This window comes from Malania oleifera, chromosome 6 (assembly GCF_029873635.1).
Source record: "Malania oleifera isolate guangnan ecotype guangnan chromosome 6, ASM2987363v1, whole genome shotgun sequence".
Taxonomy (NCBI): Eukaryota; Viridiplantae; Streptophyta; class Magnoliopsida; order Santalales; family Ximeniaceae; genus Malania; species Malania oleifera.
This window is the reverse complement of record NC_080422.1, coordinates 24639817-24666454: the sequence shown is the minus strand read 5'-3', so window position 1 is coordinate 24666454 and position 26638 is coordinate 24639817.

Below are 26638 nucleotides of genomic sequence, written 5' to 3'. Positions count from 1 at the left end.
AGCAACTTCTCCAGCATAGCAGCAACTTCACGGCTCCGTGGATTTGTTTCTCTCTCTCTCTCTTTTCCTTTCTTTCTTTCTTTTATTTACTTTTCTTTGAATCTTGGAATATTGAAGAAAGTTTAGTTTTTTTTTAATGTTATTGGAGTTTTCTTTCTTTTTGTTTAAGTTGAGTAATGTTGGGTATTTCATTATTGTTAAATTAATCTCTTTGTTTATCTAATTGATATTTATTTTAATTTAGCATTCTTAATTAAATTTAGATATTTTTTTTATCGAAATTCGATTTAGTTAGGGTCTATGATTAGTAAAGGTTGTGTTTTTATTGTGTTCCATTATTGTTTACGTTTTTTTAAATTTCCGTTGAATTCATGTTTGCATTTAAATTGTGAGTCTTGATTTGATCTCTTAATTGTGCTAAAGGTTCGATTTTTAGTAGGTTCGGTTTTTTTTTAGTATGTGTCTAGTTTAGTTTCCATTGTGTGTTTTTAATTCCATGTTCTAGGTTGCCATTTTTAATTAACGCGTGTCCCAGTGTTTCCTTAAGTAAACTAGGGTTTTCATTATTGTTATTTTAATTCCATGTTTAAAGTTTCCATTTTTAGTTAGTATGATCTAGTGTTTCCTTAAGTAGACTAGGGTTTTCATTATTGTTATTTAATTCTGTGCGTGATAGTTTTAGGACTTTAATTTGTGTTTTCATTTAAGTCTCCACAATCTTGAAAACCCGAATCTGAACTGAGTTCAGTACCTTTTTAATTTCGATTGGAAGAAAGTAAAATCTGAGATTAAAACGCATTCCCTGAGGAGACGATCTAGCCCTTGGGCTTAATATTACATGATAGAACTCCTATACTTGGGATAGCTTTCGAGCTGCTCATTTTTTGAGTGAGTCACTTATCTTTATCTTCAATTTGACTCTTAAAATTTTCTATCTCTTTCTTGTTATCAACCTTCTTTTGTAATTTCTCTAACTCTAGAGATAATTTTATTATTCTATCCTCTAATCTAGAAATATACATATCTTTCTCATATATGGTAGAGGATAAGGATCGAAGGACTTCTATCATCTTTTCATTCCTGCTTTCTAATTCTTTGATTTTCAAGTCTTTCTCTTTTTCAGCAAGATTTTTAGCTTCTAACTCCTTTGTCAAAGTTTCATTCTTACTTTCCATTTTCTTGATTCTAGACTCTTTTTCTCTTTTTGCAACCTTAAGGGATTCTAGCTCTTTCATTATTCCTTCATTCATATTTTTCAATGATGTATTTCATTTATTTTCTTTGATAAGCATCTTATGTACTTTGAATAAATCATTTTGAAGTTCATCATAAGATGGCATACCCTCATCACTTGATTCATCATTATCAGAATTATTTGAAGATTTAGTTGGGGAGCTTTCTTCGTTATCCCATGCCATAAAGCACGTGTAAGCAACCTTTTGGTCACTTATTTCATTCTCCGAACTACTTGTACTATCCCAAGTAGTGGCTTTCATGGCTTTCTTCTTTTTCTTCTTAGATTCTTTCTTTAGTAGTGGACACTCCGATTTGATATGTCCAGCTTTGTTGCAATTGTAACACGTAGGAGTTTTATTCTTTGATTTCTTACTAACTTCTTCTTCTTTTTCTTCATCCGATTCAGATTTTTGAATTCTTCTCTTGAATTTGTTTCTCCTTCTTAGTATCCTTGCTAGCTTTTTAGATATAAAGATTTGCTTCATCTTCATCCATCTCTTCACTACTAGAGTTTTCTTGTGAGGTTTTAAAGGCTATTTTTTCTTGGGCTTTGGTTTTCCCACTCTTTTCATTCATTGCCATTTCGTATGTGAGGAAAGAACCTATAAGCTCATCTAAGGATGTATTTTTCAGATTTCTACCTTCCGTGATAGCAGTAGCCTTTGGTTCCCATATGGAGGGAAGACCTCTTAGAATTTTTCTTATCATCTCATAAGTAGTGTAAGTTTTTCCTAAGGCATTTAGTGAATTGATTATGTGAGTGAACCTAGTAAACATATTTGTAATTGATTCATCCGGGTTCATTTTAAAGGCTTCATACTCACTTGTGAGCATATCAACCTTGTTATCCCTAACATCCGTTGTTCCTTCATAAGTAACTTCTAGTTTATCCCATATTTCCTTAGCTGATTTACAAGCCATTACTCGATTAAATTCATTAGCATCCAAGGCACAATATAAAGCATTTATAGCACTTGAATTTGTTTGGAGCATTCTATAATCTTCATTGGTCATATCTTTCTTCTCTTTTGGGATTTTTTTTCCATTTACTATCTTGGTGGGAATTTGATTTCCATCTATAACAACTTCCCATACTTTCCAATTCATCGTTTGGAGATAGATTTACATTCTCTTTTTCCAAAACACGTAGTTCAAACCCCAAAAAATAGGAGGCCTTGTTGAAGATTGTCCCTCTCCAAAGGGAGCTACGCCTAAGTTAGCCATTTAGATCTTTTTATAGCTTCTAGTTTAAGAGTTGCTATAACCCGCTCTGCTACCAATTGAAATTAGAAATAGCTTCCCAAGAGGGGGGGTGAATTGGCTTTTAAAACTTTCTTTTAACTTCTTTTAAGAATCCTTAACTTCTTTAAACACTTAACCAATTCTTTAACTTATTTGTTTAATTTCACCAATCACACAACAACTTAATTAAACAACCAATCAATTAAACGCAATCTTCAATGAATTTATTTTCCAAGTATAAGTCAAACAACAAACAACCAAACCAAGATATAAAGTATTCAGCACTTTGGTAATATAACAACTCAAGATGGTTATTTGTTTATATTTTCCAAATTTGAACCAAGCCCTATAATGAATGAGAATTTATGCTTGCTGATGTAAAGCCCTGTATAGATGAATCAAATCACTCTTTCCAAATATTTAGAACTCAAATAAACTCTTGGTAAATTTATCTTTGGGATGTTAACCAAGTAACGTACTCCCGTAAGGTTTCCGCAAGATATGGTGTCACCAACGTACTCCCTTTCGGTTTCCGCAACCCAAATCAAAATTAAACCTTAAGTTTGTTTGATTTTTCAAATATATGTAGTTTATATGATTCTCAAATTTTAAACCATCCACACAATTTAAATATGCTGAAAATAAAGAGTAAGGGAAGGAGAGAATGAGACGGAGATTTTTACAAGGTTCGGCTTATACCCAGCCTACGTCCTCGCCTTTGGCAAACCACCAAAGGATTCACTAGTTCAGTTCTATTGACGGGTGGAACAATACCAATTACAACACTCCTTGGTTAAGGCTAGAGCCCGCCTTCTCCAAACGATATTCCCTCGTTCGGTCACTCCTTACATAGGCTAGAGTCCGCCTCTCTAAGCAATGTTCCTTTGCTTAGCCAATGATCCAAACGACCCTTGGAACGTCAAAGAACTATAAGAAACACAAGATAAGATTTGCATACAAGTATACACTCTCAAAGAGCAAGTTAGTACGATTTCAGCACTATATACTTTGAATGTAAAATACCAATATGAAATACAATGAAGCTCAAGTGCAGAATTCACGAATATCCTTATTAGATAAGGATTGGAAATAGGAAGTTAGAGAAAGAAGGATCAACACTTCAGAATTCTCAACAAAATAATTTTTCAATGAGTGAACAAGAGAGCTTTGGAAGAACAAGAATACTTTCAGCTTTACAAGCAGATTTTTCAATTCTTGGATGTGTTTTGATTTGCAAAACCATGTATTTATAGGCTTTCAAACTTGTTTCCATGTTGCAAAAGTTTCCTTTAAGTGTTTCCCAAAATTTTAGAACGTTTGGAGCTCAAACGGCTATATTATAAAATATTAGAATTTTAAAAAAAAATTTTGTTGAACAGTGTTCAGTTGACTGAAGTGTCGTGGTCAGTCAACTGAAGTTTCTTAACCCCTTAAAAATATAGAACTAGATACAGGGCCAGTTGACTGAAATCAGGGTTCAGTCATCTGATGTTGCAAGTTCAGTTGACTAAAGTCACAAGTTCAGTCATCTGAACCACTACTGCCCGTTGTATATTCTGTCCAAAAAATCTTCAGTTGAATGAACTTAATCTTTAGTCGTCTGAAGTCATCTGTTTAGTCATCTGAAGTCGCACGTGAACAGTGTTCAGCTGACTGATAGCAATGACCCCCCTTCAGTGTTTTAGACATGACTTTTTATATATAATTCCAAATTAGGTGTTCTTAGTTTCAAAAGAAAGCTAAGAGAAAATCATAAAACTTTCATGTTCATCACTTTTTAAAATAATGAAGTTTTGATAGTGAAAAATACACCTGAATATGGCTGTATCAAAATTGACAGCAAATAGAAAAACCCTTTTTGGTGCTTTTTATTCCAAAAATGATTCTAACCCTTTTAAAATAATTTTTGACTTTATAAAATTATTTTACAGATATTTTAAAATGTATTTAGGTCCAAGAAGTTAACCTAAGAGTTTCAAAATATTACGAACGATATTTTAAACATTTAAAGTACTTACATAAAAACTCTTAAAACTTTTCTCATTCTTAAGTCTTCATGTTTTGTTTCTTCAAGCTTCCATCTTCTTTGAACTTTATCACTTTGCCTTTATTTGGATCTTTTAGTATTCCTTGGCTTTCAACAACTCATTCATGTCTTCATATTCTTCAGAATTTAATATATCATCTTTAAATCCATGCTTGAACTCTTTTAAGCTTCATTTGATCCTCTTAAGCACTTTGACCTTTGCTTTCTTATATATAAGCTCTGAAATATCATTACTCACACAAATACATTAAATTTCACTTGTTTGTTAGCATCAAAACAAGATAACAAGATTTTAAGCCTTGTAAGGCCAACAGTTTGCATAGTCTTTGGATCCTTTTAAGAAATATCCCATGTACAGACGCTTTTTCTTTTTATTTTCAACTCCGTTGAAACCAATGCCTTCTTTGTTTAATGACATTTTTGTGAGTCAATCATCTTATCAAGGTTTTCCTTTCCTTTTGTAAAGTTGTAAATAATTTTATCCTTATCTTTGATTTGATTCTTGAGATCATTTAACTCTATGTCTTTCTTGTTATCAACCTTCTTTAATGATTTCTCTAGCTCTAGAGATAATTTTCTTATTCTATCCTCTAATCCAGAAATATACATATCTTTCTCATATCCCGTAGAGGATAGGGATCGAAGGTCTTCTATCATTTGTTCATTCTTGCTTTCTAATTTCTTGATTTTCAAGTTGTTTTCTTTTTCAGCATGATTTTTGGATTCTATTTCTTTCATTACTAATTCATACTTATGTTCTATTTTCTTGATCCTTGAATCCTTTTCTCTTTTATTTTCTCTTTCAGAATTTCTAAAGGATTCTAATTCTTTCATTTTTATTCTTTAATAAAGTGTTTTGTTTATTTTCTTTGATCAGTATCTTATGTACTTTGAATAAATCATTTTGAAGTTCATCATAAGATAGCATACCCTCATCACTTGATTTATCACTACAAGAATTATTTGAAGATTTAGTTGAGGAGCTTTCTTCGTTATCCCATGCCATAAAGCACGTGTAGGCAACCTCTTGGTCACTTATTTCATTCTTTGAACTACTTGTGCTATCCCATGTAGTGGTTTTCATGGCCTTCTTGTTTTTCTTTTTAGACTCTTTCTTTAATAGTGGGCATTCTGGTTTTATAAGTCCAATTTTATTGCAATTATAGCAAGTAGGGGTTTTATCTTTAGATATCTTGGTACCAATATATTTTTCATCTGATTTGGAGTCTTGGTTTCTTCTTTTGAATTTGTTTCTCCTTCTAAGGATTTTTTCTAGCTTTTTAGATATAAAGACTGCTTCATCTTCATTCATCTCTTCACTACTAGAGTTTTCTTTTTAGGCTTTGAAAGATATTGTTTCTTGGGATTTGGTTTTCCTGCTCTTTTCATTCATTGTCATTTCGTATGTGAGGAGAGAACCTATAAGCTCATCTAAAGATGTTTTTTTCATATTTCTACCTTTCGTGATAGAAGTAGCCTTTGGTTCCCACATGGAGGGAAGACCTCTTAGAATTTTTCTTATCATCTCATGAGTAGTGTTAGTTTTTCCTAAGGCATTTAGGGAACTGATTATGTGGGTAAACCTGGTATACATGCTAGATATGGATTCATTCGAGTTCATTCTAAAAGCTTCATATTTACTTGTAAGCATATCAACCCTATTATCCCTAACATCCATTGTTCCTTCATATGTTACTTCTAGCTTATCCCATATCTCCTTAGCTGATTTGTAGGTCATTACTCTATTAAATTCATTAGCATCCAAAGCACAATATAAAGCATTTATAGCACTTGAATTTTTTTGGAGCATTTTATAATCTTGATCGGTCATATCTTTCTTCTCTTTTGGGATTTGTTTTCCATCAACTATCTTAGTGGGAATTTGATCTCCTTCTATAACAACTTCCCATACTTTCCAATTCATCGTTTGGAGATAGATTTGCATTCTCTTTTTCCAAAATGTGTAGTTCAAACCACAAAAGATAGGAGGCCTAGTTGAAGATTGTCCCTCTCCAAAGGGAGCTACATCTAAGTTAGCCATTTAGATCTTTTTATAACTACTTATTAGGATTTATTATAACCCTGCTCTAATACCAATTGAAATTAGGAATAGCCTCCCAAGAGTGGGGTGAATTGGCTTTTAAAACTTTCTTTTTAGTTCTTTTTAAAGTCCTTAACTTTTTTTAATAGTTAACCAATTCTTTGACTTGTTTATCTATTTTTTCAATCAAATAATAACTTGGTTTCTCTTAAACAATAAACAAGACAACTAATAAAACATTTAATCTTCAATCACACAAATAATTAAACTAGTCAAGCCTATCAACCACAATGCATAATCCAACAACCAATTTGATTGCCAAATATAAATTCACTTCAGCACTATTAGATTGATGAAATCATTCAAGATTTAGCACTTTCTGAAATATAAACACTGCTCACTCAATCTCAAGCTTTATATCATACAATCACAATATATTAATGGTATATATAACTTTCAGCTTTTTTATTGTGTTCAGCCCTGTAGTAAATGCGAGTTTGAACAAAGCCCTTATATATCAAACTGCTTCTTCAATGTGATGTTCAACATAAGATCCAATTGCTCTTTGCAAACTTTAGAATTCAAATAAACTCTTAAGTTAGTTTATCTTTGGGATGTTTAGCCGAGTAACGTACTCTCGTATGGTTTTCGCAAAGAATGGTTCAACCAACGTACTCCCTTTCGATTTTCGCAACCCAAATCAAAATCAAACTGTAAGGTTTACTTGATTTCCAAATATACGTAGTTTATATGATTTTCAAATTTAAACCATCCACGCAATTTAAATATGTACTGAAAATAAAGAGTAGAGAAAAAGAGAGTGAGACGGAGATTTTTACGAGGTTCGGCTTATACCCAGTCTACTTCCTCGCCTTTGGCAAACCACCAAAGGATTCACTAAACCTGTTCCACTAACGGGTGGAATAAAACCTTTACAAGTGATACCACGCGCTCAAACACTCCTTCACTAGGCTAGAGCCTGCCTCTCCAAACGATGTCCCCTTGGTCACTCCTTTAGGCTAGAGCCCGCTTCTCTAAGCAATGTCCCCTTGCTTAGCCAATGATCCAAACAATCTTTGGAACTTTAAACAACTACAAGAAACAAAAGATATAGTATGCATACAAATATACTCTTACAAAGAGCAAGTTAGTACAAGTTCAGCACTATATACTTCAATGTAAAATATCAATATGAAATAGAATGGAGCTTAAGTGTAGAATTCACCAATATCCTTCTTAGATGAGGATTAGCAGTAGGAATTCAAAGGAAGAATTAGAACTTTAGAATATCTCATCAAAAGAGATTTTAAATGAGTGAACAAGCGAGCTTTGGAAGAACAAGAGTGCTTTTAGCTTCTAAAACAAATTTTTCAATTCATAGTTGAGTTTTAATTTGGAAAACCATGTATTTATAGGCAATTAGACTTGTTTCCATGTTGCTAAAGTTTCCTTGGAGTGTTTCCCAAGTATTTAGAAAGTTTGGAGCCCAAGCAATATAAGTTTGAATTTTAAAACTTTTGAAAAATATGCCCGTTAACAGTGTTCAGATGACTGAAGTCTCGGGTCCAATCATCTGAGGTGGTTCTGTCTCTCAAAAATATTTAGCAAAAAATCTTCAGATAACTGAACTTAATCTTTAGTCATCTAAAGTTATTCTTTAGGCATCTAAAGTTACACTTCGGTCGTCTGAAGTGGCTCTGTCTACTGTTCAGTCAGCTGAAGTTCCCCCCTTGAACAGTGTTCAGTTGGCTGACAGCTATGACCCTGCTTCAGTATTTTTCTCATAACTTTTTATGTATAACTAAAAAATAGGTTTTCCTGGTGTAAAAAGAAAGCTAAGACCAAATCCTACAACTTCCATTGTGAACACTTTTTAAAATAAGGAGTTTAGATATAGAAAAATGCACCTCAATGTGGATGTATAAAAACTGACAGCATTTGGAAAAACCTCCTTTTGGTGTTTTTCATTCCAAAAATAATTTTAACCTTTTTGAAATATATTTTGACCTTATGAAAATATTTTCCAAGTATTTTAAAAGGTATCTAGGTCCAAGAAGTTAACTTAAGAGCTTCATAATATTTCAAACGATATTTAAATATTAAAGTACTTACATAAAGACTTCTAAGACTTTTCTCATTCTAGGTTCTTGAGCCTTCATGCTTTGTCATTGGATTGAGTACATCTTTTCTTTAAGCTTTCATATTCTTTGAGCTTTCTCACTTTGCCTTTCTTTGGCTCTTTTGACTTTAGTATTCCTTGGCTTTCAACAACTCATTCATGTCCTCATATTCTTCAAGGTTTAATATATCATCTTTAAATCCATGTTTTAACTCTTTTAAGCTTCATTTGATCCTTGTGAGCACTTTGACCTTTCTTTCTCATATATGTGCCCTGAAACAACATTACTCGCACAAATACGTTAAATTCCACTTGTTTGTTAGCATCAAAACAAGATAATAAGATTTTAAGCCTTATAAGGCCAACACTTTCCATTTACTTGTGTGTGTGTTTGATGAAAGGTTGCAGATAAGGATAAGCACTGCTACGTATTATTTAGAGGGAAATAATCGGTTACGGAACCACAAAGGTGTTTTTTATCTTTGAAATAGAGTATACTCCGATTTCGGACCATACTCCGGACGGTTGGTGCACCCTTGCTATCCTGTGCCCTTGATCACCCCTCTCCCGTTTTGACCCGCTTGGGTTAGTACTTCTTTGGAAGTCTGGATTAGCATAGTTAGAAACATAGCATCCAGTGTCTGATTTGGACCACAGTATCACTTTGTAGGAGTAGTGTAACTTAGAAATTTACCTGCCTTACAGCAGTATAGATTTACTTGCTTTCGTTCACATGCTTTCCAATAGTTGTTAGACAATCACCATTGTAAAATACCATCTTTCACTTATTTTTCATAACAAGGTTTTAGTAAACTAATTCGGAAGCGGTTCAATAACTATGCTTCAAGTCACTGAGGATTGAAACCTAACTTACCCACTTTCTATTGAACTTGGGATATTTAGTTTTATAAATATTATTTTTGGTAGTTAAGGACTCAAGCCTTGGCGAGCCTACCAATACATATTTGTGATTACTTGAGAAATACTGGAACTGCTTTATCTGTCTAGCTAATCTGAACGTCTTTGTATTGGTTGAATTGGAATTGTTTAGAAAAGACCCTAAGTTGAGTTATGCTGGTTGTGGACAGAATTTGAATAGACTTGACATAAAATTTTTAAATATCCAATTCACACCCCCTCCCCCCTCTTGGGATTACACTAATTACATAATTGGACTCCTATGAAACTTACCCATGGAAACGACTAGAAATAGATATGTAGGCTTATGGCGAGTGTTGAGATTACATAGAGATGAAATAAAACCAAATTGAATGCAACTAAAATTCATGATTTAATTTTCTTATACCTTCAATTTAAATTTTTATTACATTCACTTTGTTTCCAAACTAAATATCGCATTAGTTGAAGTGAAATACAATTTCTATTTATTTTTAATTTTTCAAAGAACTGCAAAAAAATCAACTTATTTTTAAGTTTTACAATATTCGGGAGGTAGGAAGTGTGGCATGGAGAATTGGAGAGTGCCCTTTTTCGGATGAAGCCAGTGTGCCCTCACGCCATTAATGCTCTGATCTTTGGGTGAGAAAATCGATCAACCTATGTTTGACGGGAAATTGATTTAGAAGTGTATTATATTTAAATAAAATATAATATAAACTTATATTAAAATTTATTTAAATTTAAATTTAAAATTTAAAATTTTTGTTTCTAAATCTCAATGAATTGTAAATTTTTTCTTTAAAAAATTTATAAAAACTAATGTTTGTTCACATTTCTCAAACTTCACAAAGTGAGTATTGAATATAATTATTAAATTCAATATTTTGAAAAGTATATTAAATTTTTTATAAATAATTTAAAAGTTAGAATATAAAAATAAAACTACTTTTCAAAATTAAATAAATTTAAAAATTCAAAATAAACGGGCTCTCGGCCTTTGCCTCCTCCTCCAATGGATTGAAAAATTAAAGAAACAAAAAACAAAAAAAAAAAAAAAATGAGGCATGAAGGGCAAGTGACCCCCCTAGAAGGTGGCACCTGCACATGCCATCCCCGTGGTTGGAATTGTTTTATATTTTAGATATAAAATAATGAAAAATGGGCGCAGGGGAAATGCATTAACATAAATACAGCAGTAAGAAGAGGCAATGCAAAAGTGTGTAAACTATAAAAACGAGTTAAAGTGGATTATCCCACACTAGCACTTCCACGTAATAACTCTACCAAGGTGATCCTATTACAAGAATAGCTTCAGGTACACCTGTTACAATTTTTATTGCCCAATAAACAATTTGGTCCCAAGGCAAGGAATAACTAGTTACACCAAAAGATGCGGTCAATACAGCCAGAACCACACCTGTAACCCAAGTCAATTCGCGAGGTTCAGGAAATTGCAGATGATATAACTAGTAAATACGTTCCTCCTTATGTTAACATATTTTATTTTCTAGGAGGAATTACACTTACTTGCTTTTTAATACAAGTAGCTATGGGGTTTGCTTTGACTTTTTACAATCGTCCGACCATTACTGTAATGACCCAGAAATTTAAAATTATAAAATAATTAGGAAATACAATAAAGGAAATGGGTTAATAAATAACAAGGAAGGATTTTAGAAGGAACAACAGGTCTCGTCGATGAATGTCCTATTCTCATCGATGAGAGTCCTTCTAGAGATCGTCAACGAACTTAGTCCCTCGTCGACAAAGGAATCCTGAGAGAGTAATTGGAAACTTTGAATTTCGTCAATGAAAGTATTTTCTTGTCGACGAAGTCTCAACAGTTCCTCATCGATGAACCCACGTGTCTCGTCGACGAAGCCCTGCCTATAAGTTGAGTTTTCTTTCATTTTCAGCAAGAAATTCAGGAACCTTCACTCTCTCTCTCTCTAAAAAACGGCTCCCCCAGCCTTCTCTCTTCAATTTTGGGCCGGATTTGACCCGATTTGACGATCTGGAACCACCACGAGGTTCGTGGGATCATTCTTTGTAAGGCTGTAGGAGTTGATCGTTGGTTTGAGGGGTTTGGAAAACATCCCAAAATGAGGGTAAATGAATTATTTTGGGATTTTCTTAATGAATAATGTTATTTGGAGTCTAGGAAGTAGTAAATAAGTGTTTTGCTTAATATTTGAGTTAGGTGGAATTTATTTTAATTAAAATAGGATTTTTGGTTCAGGATCCAAGTGAACACTGTGGGTATCAGTTCGGGGATCCTACCAGCATAGTTCGGAAGTCAGGTAAGGGAAAATTGTATATTAAATCATATTTTATGAAATTAAAGGTAATAAATTATGTTGCATTATATGTATGTTTTGGTGTAAATTATAAAATGCCAACCATGTAAAATTATGTTTTCTGAGCCTAGGACTGCTTATATAGCTATGTATATGTGAAAGTAAATGAATGAAAGTGAAAAGTAATTTCTAAAGAATTATGTAAGAAATGAAATGTATTTTCAGCAAATAAATGTTAAATGTGGGTTGGCCTATTTTACAGGAATATATATGAATATTGCTGTTAAATTGTGTGACATGAATAAATGTAAATTCTGTGCAAATATATGTTAAATGTATGAGATGCAGGCTAAGTAAGTAAAGCATTGAGAATAAAATATGATATGGACTATGTTGCTTGTGTATGTTAAATGCAACCATGTAAATGTAAAACAGCTGAAAAGAACCATGTTAGTAGATCTAGCACATTTCTATGTAGACTAACTGATGACAACTAAAAGGAGTTGTAGACTAACTGATGATGGCTAAAGACCAGCTATAGTACGAAGGCAAGAAATGAAAATGCAATGAAATGACAAAAGAATAACAATGGAATGAAATGACAAATGTGAACGATGTAATGTTGAAGATTACGTAAAGTGAAATAAAATGCAATGTTTAAACTATGAACATGAACAGATGTATATGATTGAATAATGATAGAAAGAATAATGTATTATGATATTAAAAGTATCTATGTATGTAGAACATGTTATGATTGGGCGGGATGTACTCTTCGCCTGAGGACTTGTTGAGTAAGGCGAGTGCACTAGTAACTTCAGATGTGGCAGTAGCTGCATAACGTATTAGGGCAAAGGGAACCTACTTGTATGGGCAGGTAGATTTCCTTATCCTTAGGGTCTTTGCTAGTAAACCATTGTTGAACTATGTAAGTAAGAGATCAATCTAATACTTAAAGGCTTACTGAGTAAGGTGAGTGCTCTGGTATGCTTTAGTAGTGACCTTCCGGTTGCTTATGTATCAGAGCATAGGGGTGCTACTTGTATGGGTGGGTAATCACCCCTATCCTTAGGTTGTGGGTTAAACCTTTGCATGTGTTTGATTAGGTTTAGAGAATGATTTCAGTGTTTATGATAATATTTTACAAATGTTATTAAAATGATATTTATAAACCTCATGTTTGTCACAAACTGTTTTAATATGTATATTTCTTCCCTTACTGAGACGTGTCTCATCCGAATATGATTATTTCTTTTTCAAGACATCCTTGAGGTCAAGCTTAGGGAGCTCGAGGGTTTATAGTCTTTTGAGGATTGTAAAAGAGAAAGGGTATATTTTTTATATACTATGGGATTGTATTAAGTTTAAGTATATGTTTTATGTTTTATGTCATTATGTTTTAAAAATGTTGAGTAAGGAATGGTTGTGAAAATACTGAAATGTTTTGGGAGTTATGTGGATATATGGAAATGCAGGTGATGAATGGTTAATATGGATTATAGATAGAAATAGTAAACTCTGGTATTATGGTATTATGGTATTATATATGGAGATTATGTTTCTGTTCTCCACTGCGTATATTATGGATTATGGATTATCAGAATTTTATTAGGTATAACGCACCAAACCCGGGTTTAAAGGTTCGGGGCGTTACAGTTACTGAGGCTTTTTCTTCTATTCAATACAAAATGACTAAAGCCAACTTTGGTTGGTTAATTCGATCAGTTCATTGATGGTCGGCAAGTATGATGGTCCTAATGATGATGGAAGGCGTCATATTTGGCTGGGATCAATAATTGTAGACTTTGGCTTTACTTTTACATGGTGGGTGGGACCCACTGCCCAACCCTATCAAGATTCAAAAATTAAATGTCATGTTTGGCTAGAATCAATAATTGCAAACTTTGGCTTTACTTTTACTTGGTGGGTGGAACCTACTGCCCAACCCCACCACGATTCAAAAATTAAATGACGTCATTGGTTGCTTGCACTAGTCTACGGTAGACTCTGGTCTCCGAGACTGGGGGTTTCCCTTCAAAGCCAAAGCCCCAAAGTAGATGTGAAATTAATATAATACATATTGCATGTCACTGTTCCTTTATTTTATTCACATTCTTGTGGTTGCTTGCTTATTGCTATCTACTGGATTCATTGCACTAGCATTTAGATACATATTTGTGATTGCTTGAGAAATACTAGAACTGTTTTATCTACCTAGCTTATCTGAACATCTTTGTATCTGTTGAATTGGAATTGTTTAGAAAAGAACCTAGGTTGAGTTATACTGGTTGTGGATAGAATTTAATAGATTTGACTTAAAATTTTTAAATATCCAATTCACCCCCTTTTTGGGATTACACCAATTACATCATTGAAGTCCTATAAAACTTACCCATGGAAACAACAAGAAATAGATATGTAGGCTTATTGCGAGTGCTGAGACTACATAGAGATGAAATAAAACTGAATTGAATGCAACTAAATTTCATGATTTAACTTTCTTATACCTTCAATTTAAATTTTTATTACATTCATTCTATTTCCAAACTAAAATCACATTAGTTAAAGTGGAATACAATTTCTATTTATTTTTAATTTTTTAAAGAACTACAAAAAAAAATTCAACTTATTTTTAAGTTTTACAATATTCGGGAGACAAGTGGTGTGGCATGGAGAATTGGAGAGTGCTCTTTTTCGAATGAAGCCAATTTGCCCTCACGCCGTTAATGCTCTGATCTTTGAGTAAGAAAATCTGTCAACCTATAGTTGACGGGAAATTGATTTAGAAGTGTATTATATTAAAATAAAATATAATATAAATTTATATTAAAATTTATTAAAATTCAAATTTAAGATTTTAAATTTATGTTTCTAAATCTTAATGAATTGTAATTTTTTTTCTTTAAAAAAAATTATAAAAACTAATGTTTGTTCACATTTCTCAAACTTCACAAAGTGAGTATCGAATATAATTGTTAAATTCAATATTTTGAAAAGTATACTAAAAATAAGGCACGAGGGGCATGTGACCTCCCAAAGGTGGCACTTGCACATGCCATCCACATGGCTAGAATTGTTTTATATTTTAGATAATATAAAATAATGAAAACTGGGCATGGGAAGCAGGAGTAATACATATATGATCGGATGGCGTCATGTTTGGCTGGGACCCATAATTGCAGACTTTGGCTTTACTTTTACTTGGTGGGTGGGACCCACTGCCCAGCCTCACCACGATTCAAAAATTAGGTTGCTTGCGCTGGTTCAATGTACGCTCTGGTCTCTGACCGAGAGAGAGAGAGAGAGAGAGAGAGAGAGAGAGAGAGAGAGAGAGAGAGAGAGAGAGAGAGAGAGAGAGAAGGACAGGGCATGTGACCTCCCAAAGGTGGCACCTGCACGTGCCATCCACATGGCTGGAATTTTTTTATATTTTAGATAATAAAAAATAATGAAAACTGGGCGTGGGAAGTGAGAGTAATACATATATGATCAAATGGCGTCATGTTTGGCTGGGATCCATAATTGCAGACTTTGGCTTTACTTTTACTTGGTGGGTCGGACCCACTGTCCAGCCCCACCACGATTCAAAAATTAGGTTGCTTGCACTAGTTCACAGTACGCTCTAATCTCCGGCCGAACGAGAGAGAGAGAGAGAGAGAGAGAAAGAGAGGGGGACAAGGTATGTGACCTCCCAAAGGTGGCACCTGCACGTGCCATCCACATGACTGGAATTGTTTTATATTTTAGATAATATAAAATAATGAAAACTGGGCGTGGGAAGCGGGAGTAATACATATATGATCGGATGGCGTCATGTTTGGCTGGGATCCATAATTGCAGACTTTGGCTTTACTTTTACTTGGTGGGTGGGACCCACTACCCAGCCCCACCACGATTCAAAAATTAGGTTGCTTGCGTTGGTTCACGGTACGCCCTGGTCTCCGGCCGAGCGAGAGAGAGAGAGAGAGAGAGAGAGAGAGAGAGAGAGAGAGAGAGAGAGAGAGAGAGAGAGAGAGAGAGAGAGAGAGAGAGAGAGGGACAGGGTGGGTGGTTGTTAATAGTGGACCCAAGGTCCGCGTGAGGACACAAGTTGACACACATACGCACATTTAATATATAATTAAAAACGCTGTTAATTTCCTTTTCTGCTTTTCTCCTTTCTCTTTGTCGTCTTTCCATGCATGACTTTTGCAACTAGAGATTTAGCCACGTGGGAGGTGACTGATCGAAGAGCTAACAAATATTTTTAATTTACCTATTTTTTATTTGATAAATTTTTTACTTAATTGTAAAGAAATGAAAAATTGAAAATTTAGGTTTGAGTTTTTTAAAATTGTAAAAAATTTCTCATGAAATTTATTTTTATGGAAAAAAAATTTACTTGTTGATAATTATGTTGAAACAGTTATATTTTAGTTTAAAAAATTACCCTTGATGGAACGATATCATTATCATTTTTATAGAATTTTAATAAAATAATTAAGAAAATAAAATTAATTTAATAAATTAAGTTAGAAATATTATTCAGTTAAGTATACTATATTTTAAAAATTAACATACTAGTTCTCGGGTTGAGTAGTTTCACTAGTTCGACTAGTTAACATAAGTAAGAAACCGCAATTAAATTACTATTTATGTATAAATAAATAAATAATGCTAATAATTCAAAAGAATACCTTGATAATTATATATTGTTCCAAAAAGATTTGCTCAATACAATTTTATGCAAACTATATTAGAAATATTTTTAAAAGTAAAAGTAGTTTAAAAATTGAGTTTGATCAATCGATTAGTCCAATTGCAGGCCGTTTTCCAAGCTTGGTTGAAATCCATATTTAATAATATAACAACTTGAATAAATTTTAAAAAAAATCAATGAATGGACTTGAATGAAGGTTAACCAATGAATATATATATTTTAAACTTTCTTTATTGATTTAGCATATATATATTTCACATATAGAAGAACTAGCTTTCAACTTAATAATTTTAATTTATAAATTATTAATTTTTAAATTTTAGTTTACATTTTTTTTAACACTATGTTTAATTGGTTATTTGTTACGGGATAGTAGAAGGGGTAGGGGTTGACCTAAAATAACTTGGGAGGAGATAGTGAGTAAGGATTTAATATCCTTGAATCTATTAAAAGAAATGGTTCATGATCGCATAAATTGGTAAAAAATGATTCATATAATCGACCCCATTTAGTGAGAATAAGGCTTGATTTTGTTGTTGTTGTTGTCGTTGTTTGATTGGTTATTTAAATTTAAAAATATTGAACTACGTTTTCATTAGCTTTATGATATCTTTAGTGATTAGATTTTTATGAAATTACATCTAACAAACATTTTGTACCATTATAATTTTAAATTATTTTTATTATTTATTTAAATTTTTTATTTTTTGTACATATTTTGAAAAATTTTAAATAATAGAATTACTTTGCATGTTAATATCAATTATATTGGTTGACCAAAAGCAATTGGAACAGCTGGACCGATCAATTCAAGACCTGCTTATGTATTTAATTCACTTATTTAAGTTTCAATATATTACATTGACTAATTTTTTTAATTTAATTGGTTAAATTAATATCATTTTAAAATATCATTTAAGCGTAAAATTTATTTTCTCACGTATTATCACGATTGACTAATGGTCAACTATCAAAAAGTTTATTTTGATAATAAAATTACTTCAAGGAATTTTTGGTAGTTTTTGAGAATTTAAGGGAGTCTCATATTTGAAAAAAAAAAAAAATACTTAGGATGTATTACTAGATTTTGCCCTTAAAAATATTACAATTTAGATGAAAATATAATTTCGATTTTGTTGTAAAAATATTTTTTTATTCTTTACTTTTAAATAATACTAATACTAATACTAATACTAATACTTGAAAGTAAAATATATTTTTATAATTTTTTAAAAGCAAAAAATAAAATTATTTTCATAATTAATTAACAAAAATAAAAGTTTTCATCACAAAAAAATAAATGAAACCATAATTGTAGAAACTCGAAAAAATAAAATTAATAAAAGTAATAAAAGAAAAGAAATGAAAGAGAAGGTGTTAGCTTTACCGTGATCCCAAGAGGGAGGGTGAATTGATATTTTTAAATTTCTATCCCCTAGGTGTTCCTCCTAACAGCAGTATATTTACAACCCTATGGTCAATCTAGTGTAAGTAATATTAGAAGTTAAATAACGCAGTTTAATCAATTACACAAGCACTAGAAAGCAGTAATGAACAGGGTAACACACAGATATGTTATCGAGGTTTGGCCAACTGCCTATGTTCTCGCCTTGGCTAACAAGCACAAGGATTATCACAATAACTTGCTCACTTAAGTGGGTGGAGTGGCACCTATACAAATCAGGTTCAATTAACACAGGGCTGACCTCAACCTTAACCAGGTCAATTAGCACAGGGCTGACCTCAACCTTTACACCAATTTGTACCGGGCTGGATTACCGCCCCCTTAGGCCACACTTGGAATCTCTCAGATATACAATCAAAAGGTACAATATAGGGGTGCTTTCATGTAAAGCAAATTTGTACCACAAATGCGCACAATCACCAACACCACAGATGATCTAAAATGTAAGCTCAGTGTGGTCTAAAAAGTTCAACTCTCAAAGATATTTTCTATCAGTGTAGTGAGTATGTGAGAGTATCAACAACAATCTGTGTGTTTCAAAATGTTTCAATCAAATGTGTTCATACAGAATATCAAGCAAGCCTCAAGAATATCAATCAGTAGAATATCTCAATCACATGAATATGTATATGCTTGGATTGCAAAATAGATAATCTTTGTATTCAGCAAATGATATATACTTGAATAAATATTGCCACAAAGATTAATGTAACTAATACAAATATTTTTTTCACAAATAGTTCAATAAAGATTCCACAAGATATTTGAGTAAGTTTGAAAACGTTTTTGCAAACCAAAAACAAATACAAACTTCCAAAGATATTGCAATGAGAATGCAATACTTGGAAGTTCACCACAAGCCTTCTTAAGGTAGGCTTATTAGAAAAGCCTCCTAAGAATGCTTAGGTTATGCTCTCGTGAAAAAATTGATTCACACACTTACGAAATGAGAGAGCAAACCTTTAACCAATAACACTCAAATACACTTACAAATGATACTGAGATGAAGTAGGTAAGTTTGAGTGGATTTTGGAAATAGTATGAGCAATAGGAAGTATTTAGCTTGAGAGAGAAATTTGATTTATATTTTTGCTAATCGATGCTTAATTCTCCCAAATGAAAGGGTATATATAGACACACCCGAATTTTTGACCATTGGGGACCTATTAGGGATTATTAGAAAAGTTTAATGATGTTTAAAATATTTTAACCCTGTTTAAAGATTTTAACTACGGTAAAAAATTAGGTGCAACCCGAGAGGTCCGGTCGACCAGAACAAGTTCGGTCGACCAAGTATCATATGGTTCGGTCGACCAGGGGACTTTTGAACTGAGGGCTCAGTCGACCAAAAGAGGGAGATTTCTCAATTTTCTGAGGTTCGATCGACCAGGCCATTTTGAACTGGCTGGTTCGGTCGACCAGACCACTGGGATTTCTCTCGAGGACCCTCCGGTCGACCAGGTAGTTGGAGATCAAAAGTGCTCGGTCGACCAGATGGTCAAAATGTTGACTAGGGAGGGTTTCGGTCGACCAGGTCATTTTGAACTACCTGGTTCGGTCGACCAGGTGGTTAAACTTTTGACCCAGGGAGGTTTCGATCGACTAGGCCAAAATGAACTGACTGTGCTGGTTGATCGAAAGTGCACCATGTGTGCATTTCGGTCCAATCTTGAAGCATACAAACCCTAATGAAGTGCCTAACAAATATATGTGTAAATGTGTGTGTCCTAGGATCACTTGAGGTCTACTTTGAAGACACCGAAAAAGTTCGGTGTCGGTTGACCGAAACCCTAAGGTCATTCTAAGGTCATTTTAAGTTCGCATTTGGTTTGAGCTTACAAAATAAACCATTCATGTGATGTGTGTGCTTATTACAAATCGAATACCCTAATTACTATTACAGACAAATTTCACTACAAACATATTACAATCAAGAGTATGAATTTGTCTTCAAGCTTTGAGCTTTCACGTGCCATTAATGATCTGCTAATATGGACCTGCACATGAACTAGATATTTATTAAATACAGGAGTATTTGTCATTATCAAAATCGGGCGTGACCCATAAGGTCAACAGAAGGAAAAGGAAAAAGGGGGATCAGCAGGGGTTCGTCAACGAATGAATGGTCTTCGTCGATGAATGTCTTTATCGGTCTCGTAGATGAAGTACATGTGTCTTGTCGATGAGAAGATACCGAGAGTTTGAGAATTTCAGGAGATTTCAGGTTCGTCGACGAACCAACCTCTTCGTCGACAAAGTGCCTTCGTGGGCTTATCGACGAATCATTGTAACTCATTGACGAATCCTGACCTATAAATAGGGAAACCGTCATTTTTCAACAAGATCTCTGTCTCTCTCTCTCTCTCTCTAACCTACGGTTTTCCTTCTCTCTCTATTCGTTTTCGACTTCGTTAAAGCCTTTTTTTACGATCAGGAACCGCCACAAGGCTTATGGGGAAATTCTCTACAACTTAACCGGAGCAGATTGTTGATTTGGAGTACTTGAGCATCACTCCAAAATTAGGGTAAGTAAGTTATTTTAGGATTTTATGGGCTATTTGAAGTATTTGGAACCTAGGAAGTGCTAAATGAGAATTTTTCTGGGAACTGAGTTGATTAATTTGTAAAAAAATGTGAATTTCAAGTTTTTGAACTGCGAACGCCTTGGAACGTAGGATCTAGGGTGTTAGTGGACCTTTCAGTAAATCAGGTAAGGGGAATAAATTATAACAGTCATTTTAAGAATTTCTAGTTGAATTAATACGTGAAAATGAGAATATGATATTTTTCTTGAAATTATTATGATGCAAATGTTAGATAAAATTGTGTGGCTTATGAGTAATACTAAATTGTGAAGTTTTGCCATATGAAGTATGATTATAGAAATGTTTTCTATGATAGATGGGAAAATATAAGAATATGTTATATTTTATTGAGAAATGTGGAAATTCAAAAAATGAGATATTTATACTATTATGAGAATGGAAATGTGTATTGAAAAGATGGGAAGGAAATAGAAAATGAGGAGAATATTGAAATGTGATATATACCATTATGAGATGAGATATGAATAAAGAAAAAGTGAATATGGGAATGTGAATGTGAATTGTGAATACTGAAATGTGAATATGGAAATGTGAATACTGTAATGTGAATGTGAAATGTGAATATTGAAATGTGAACATTGCAATGTGAATATTGAAATGTGAATATGAAAATGAGAATATTGTAATGTGAATACTGCAATGTGAATGTTGAAATGTGAATATTGGAATTGTGAATATGGAATTGTGAATATTGCACTAAGAATACTGCAATATGAATACTAAAACATGAATATGAAATGTGAATGATGAAATGTGGAAATGAGAACCCTGATGGATGATTGTTGATAATGAGTACAGTACTGATGCTAGTGGATGATAAATGCAACCACACGGTCTCGTGGAGAGTGTGGCGTGGCAGTTGAATAAGCCAATGGAAGGGTAGTTTTGCCCCCTGGAGTCCGGACCAAGGTTAGGCAGGCCAGTCGTACTACAGACGGGTATATGGATTGTTTATTTTGATCTAACCAGGTCGGCCAACCACGGTTTAGATCCAGCCTTCGGGCCACACAACCTCGACCATGGGGGGAAGCATGGCATGGAGAATATACTCAGGGCAGCCATAAGTTATAGATGCGCATGTATTAGTTACCGAGGACACTCAGAAAGAGTGTGAGTTTAATAATATGAATAAATAAGGCGAAGTAAAACTCTCCATCTAAGGGCTTACTGAGTAAGGTGAGTGCCCTGATAAGTATTTGTTGTAGTCGTGTCCGAGTTAATTGGGTAAGGTTACAAACGATATCAGAGTAGAGGGGAGCTACATGTATGGGCATGTAACCTCCCCTATTCTCGAGAACTTTCGCTAATAAATATGGATTGCATGTGTATGAGTTGAAAAATGGAATTAAAGCTTTTAAAAGCTTGTGTTTTATATCTATATGGTTATAAGTATAATTGGTATATTTTTCTCAGATGGTATTATCACCGAAATGAGAATATTATGATATAACGAAACTTTTATTGCCACACACTGTAAATAATTTATTTCATCTTACTAAGATGTGTCTCACCCATATATCTAAATATTTTAGGGAATCATGACAGACCAGAAGATAGAGCTCCGAGATAGAGGGGAGCCTGCACCTAATAGACAGGGTGAGTGTTTGAGCTAGGGATGTATGTTACCCCTAGGGTATATGTATGTATGTATATTACTCTACATATTTGTATTTTGGATGATTTGTAATTATTGACTTCCACTATTAGGGTTGTTTATATAAGTTTGACTGATTACTCAGTACCCGTTTTAGGTCAGATTATACTGATACTGTATTAGAGGTTCTAATGTGGCTGATGTTTGAGTATTATTGATTTATTATTTATATAAAAAATGGTATGAAAATCGGGGCGTCACAATATTCATGAGATATCATGCATGTTTTTTTGAAAGACTCTTCAATTATTAGAGTTTGAGATTTATGTGTTAAAAATTAGATAAGATTTTAACATTAAGAGGTAGTAAAAAAAAAAAAAAAAAAGGCAATACAAAATGAAAAGCACACAACTTTCACTTGTATTGTTATGAAGATATTAGTATGCCATTAATTCTTTAATTAATAAAAAATAACAGAAAATAAATAATAAAGTAATTATTTTTTAAATTTACTATCAAATATTAAATAAAATTACCAAAAAGGTCATTACATCATCTTTTGATTTATGCTAATAATTAATATTTGTTATTTTATAATAATATATGTTGCTACAAATTTTTTTTTTTGTGAGAATTTAGATCAATTACAACTTCAATCATCTACCAGGAATGAAAAGAAACTGACTTGGAGGATTTGGGAAATAACCCAAAGGATCACTTTGATGCATAAGTCAAGGGATTTAGAATGACTATATGATGGCAACAGTAAGGGAGTGGGAGAGAATGAGATGATATAAGATACCTTACCTTTCTTAGGATCTTTTTTTCTTTTTTTTCTTTTTTGGTATTCAAGATACTTCCCTATTGATTTTCCTACTAATGGATCGCAAAGGTTACATTTCATATATGTTATTAGGGATAAAGAATGATGTAGTAATCCCTTGCTTTAATTAATGTATGATACCTCATTTCCATTTATCCTTTGATGTATTTTTATTTTTTGGTCTTGTATAATTAGTTAATATCAAGTTTAATTGGTAGTGCTCTTCTCTTGTTGCCTTATAAGTGGTGCTCATTATAAGATGAAAATTTTTGGGTCTCATGAGTGATGCATATCAAATGGGCCAATTTTTTTGAGGAGTAGTGTCTGTTTCTTGTTGCCTCATGAGTGGTACTCATTAGATGGACATTTTTGGCTCACATGAGCGATGCTCACTAGCTCTCCCATATCGGTCAGGGGTTTCTTTCCTAGAGGACAAAAAGTCACATGGTTGCAGAGTCTTTGTTAAGGTGACTACTGTTACTCAATGGTCCAGGATTCTAATCTCTAGAGTTGCTATGATAAAATAATGCATGAACTCTTTAAACGTCTCTTCTTTTCTGTTGACCTTTTTAATCTGATCCCTGTTTTGATTATGACAAATCACAGTATCTCATCTGTATGCTAAGTGTATGAACAAGTTCATTTTTCTAAGCACGAATGACATATGAGAAATGGAAGCCGAAAAGCACTTAAATGAGCACACCTTTCGGTGCAATCCATGATATTGCAAAGGAGCAGAGTAAAAATATGTTTGTTTCAAGTTGTATGGTATTGCATTCATTTTATTGAGTCTACAATAATATTATGGTCTGTAATAACTGCATCTGCATGCATGATAGGATCTTAATGCTCATACAGGACCATAGATTGATCATAGGGAATCAAAGGCCATTGTTTGACTTTAGGGAAGGTCGGTTGACGTTAGATTTTTGGGCTTAATTTTAAAGCCTAGGCCTTAGACTGACCTTAGGTCCTCAAGAACCACATAAAAAATCCTTTTAAACTCATAAGTCATATCTATGCAAGTAGGGGTGAAATTTAAGCAAAAAATCAGGACCTATCCTTGTTTTTGAAATTCTTTTAGCTATTCATTCATGTTGACTCTACGAGTCCAATCTTGTTTTGATAATGACAAATCACTTGGTATTTGATTTGTGCATTGAGTTTGTGTACAGGACCTATATTAACCATGCACGGAAAGATAACAAGTTATGGATGCCTTCAAGTAAAGCCTACAAATCGTGGAAAGCATCTTGGAACTTAAAGAGTACGAGAATCAAGATGCAAGCGGCAAAGTTCAAGAAACTCTTGGGAATGGGTATTTAGAGCTTATGTATTTACATTGGCATATGATTTATTTTGAAGCTCATTATAACTTAGAATGGTTTTAGGATTCATGCATTTCATGTACATCATTAGGAAACTCTCATGGACCTTGAAATGTTTTCAAAATCATGAAAAATATATTTTATGAAAGATCTAGGAAAAGAAGCCTAGCAGATTTTTAGTTAGAAATAAAAATTTGAGAGAATGGGTAGTTCAGTTGCCTGAACTCAAACCTCAGTAGCCTGAAGAATTTCTTTGGTTGTCTGAAGATTAAGTTCAGTCGCCTGAAGAATTAAATGGAGAAGACAGAACCTGGCCGAGGCTCTTCGGTTGCCTGACCTTGGAACCTTAGGCGCCTGAAGTCGAGTTCGGTTGCCTGAACTCATAAGAAAGGCTAAAAATCAGCTCTTTATTAAAAAGACACGCGAAGTATCTTATTGATCCAACGGTTGAGATTAATTCTAAGGGTAATATAATATATATTATGAACATCTAAACCCTAGAACATATGCATAAGGACAAACCAAGAAAGATATACTTCTCATTCCAAGATTTGAACCCTAGAGCCGGTTTTTCTGCACTTCAATCTTCTTCCATCTTCGTTTGGGAAAATCTCTACTGAAATCAAAATAGCATTCATTCATCCAACTAAACTTTGATCCAGTATTAAGGTTTGATCTTTCAAGTTATCATTTTTCAAGAACCTCTCATCTCTTTACTTGTTTATCGTTAGAAAGAGGTTTTGATCTTGAGTGTGTATTCACATATAAAAACTGAATTTTGGGAAGATCATGTTTTGAGAAAAAACTTGTTAGCGTGGTTGATTGATTTGAACTTCAAGAAGTAGATAAACACATATTCATATATATTGTTCATTGGGCTTCTTATTGAAAAACCTACTTTGATTAAAATATTGGAACTTGAAGGAAAACTTTGTGATTTTTGATTGAGTTGTATTCAAGTCAAATTTTTGTTAAATAACTCACTTCAAATATACTTGAGCATCTTTACAAAGTGAATCAAGAACTCTAGTGGACTGCAAAGCATTCCAAATATATTTTCACTTGGGAATTTTTTTGATTAAATATGAATTTGTGTGTTGACACATATCATACATCAAACGATTGTATATTTTTTCATACATTCTTCATCTTCAAGTTATATCATATGATAATGTATAGGAAATTGAATTGTACTCACAAGCTTTTGTTAGAAGCATTGTTTTGAGTGTTATTTTTCAGATTTCATTGTAAACACGGTTCGGGTTGTGAATCGGGTGTGAGGAGGACGCTGTACCTCTTGTGAGCAGCGGATAAGGAGGGAGGTGTACCTCTTGTAAGGAGCGGTTTGTAAGGGAAGCTCCGTACCACTTTAAGGAGCAGGGTTATTAGTGAATCCTTGAGTGGTTTCTCAAGGCGAGGACGTACGCCAAGTCGGCTGAACCTCATAAAATCGCGTTTGTAATCTCTCTTCCTTTTACTCTTTATTTTTCGCTTTGTATTTAAATTGAGTATATTACATACATAGATAGGATTGCCACACTCACACATAATTAAGCAACTAGAAGTAGTTGGTAAACTTATAAGAAGTGTGTAAAAGAAAATTAAGTGAATTAATTTTTTAATATCCAATTCACCCCCCCCCCCTCTTGGGATTACACCTTAATCTACATTTGGTATCAGAGCGGGTTTACTTAGACTTGATAGTTAATTTGTAAAACGATCACATGGCACACATTGGTGTAACTCCATTTGGTGAGGGACACTCATCCACTAGACCCCCCATTTTTTGTGGTGTAAATTACACCTATTGGAAACATAGGATGAGCATATATTTACTGAACGTAGATTGGAAAGTTTGGAAAATTGTGACTAAGGGAAATCACATACCCATGAAAGTAATTGATAAGATTAATGTACCTAAAACTGAAGATGAATATACTGAAGAGGATTGGAAGTCAGTTCAAAGGAATACCACTGCCATGAATATACTCTTCTGTGCACTAGACATCAATGAATTTTATAGGGTAATGGCATGTAACTCAGCTAAAGAAATTTGGGAAAAATTAGAAGTTACATATGAAGGCACTAAGGAAGTAAAGGATAGCAGGATAAACATGCTCACTAGCGAATATGAAGCATTTAAAATGACGGTTGATAAATCCATACAATCCATGTACACTAGATTCACACACATCATTAGCTCTTTAAATGCTCTTGGAAAAACTTACCCTTCTTATGAGT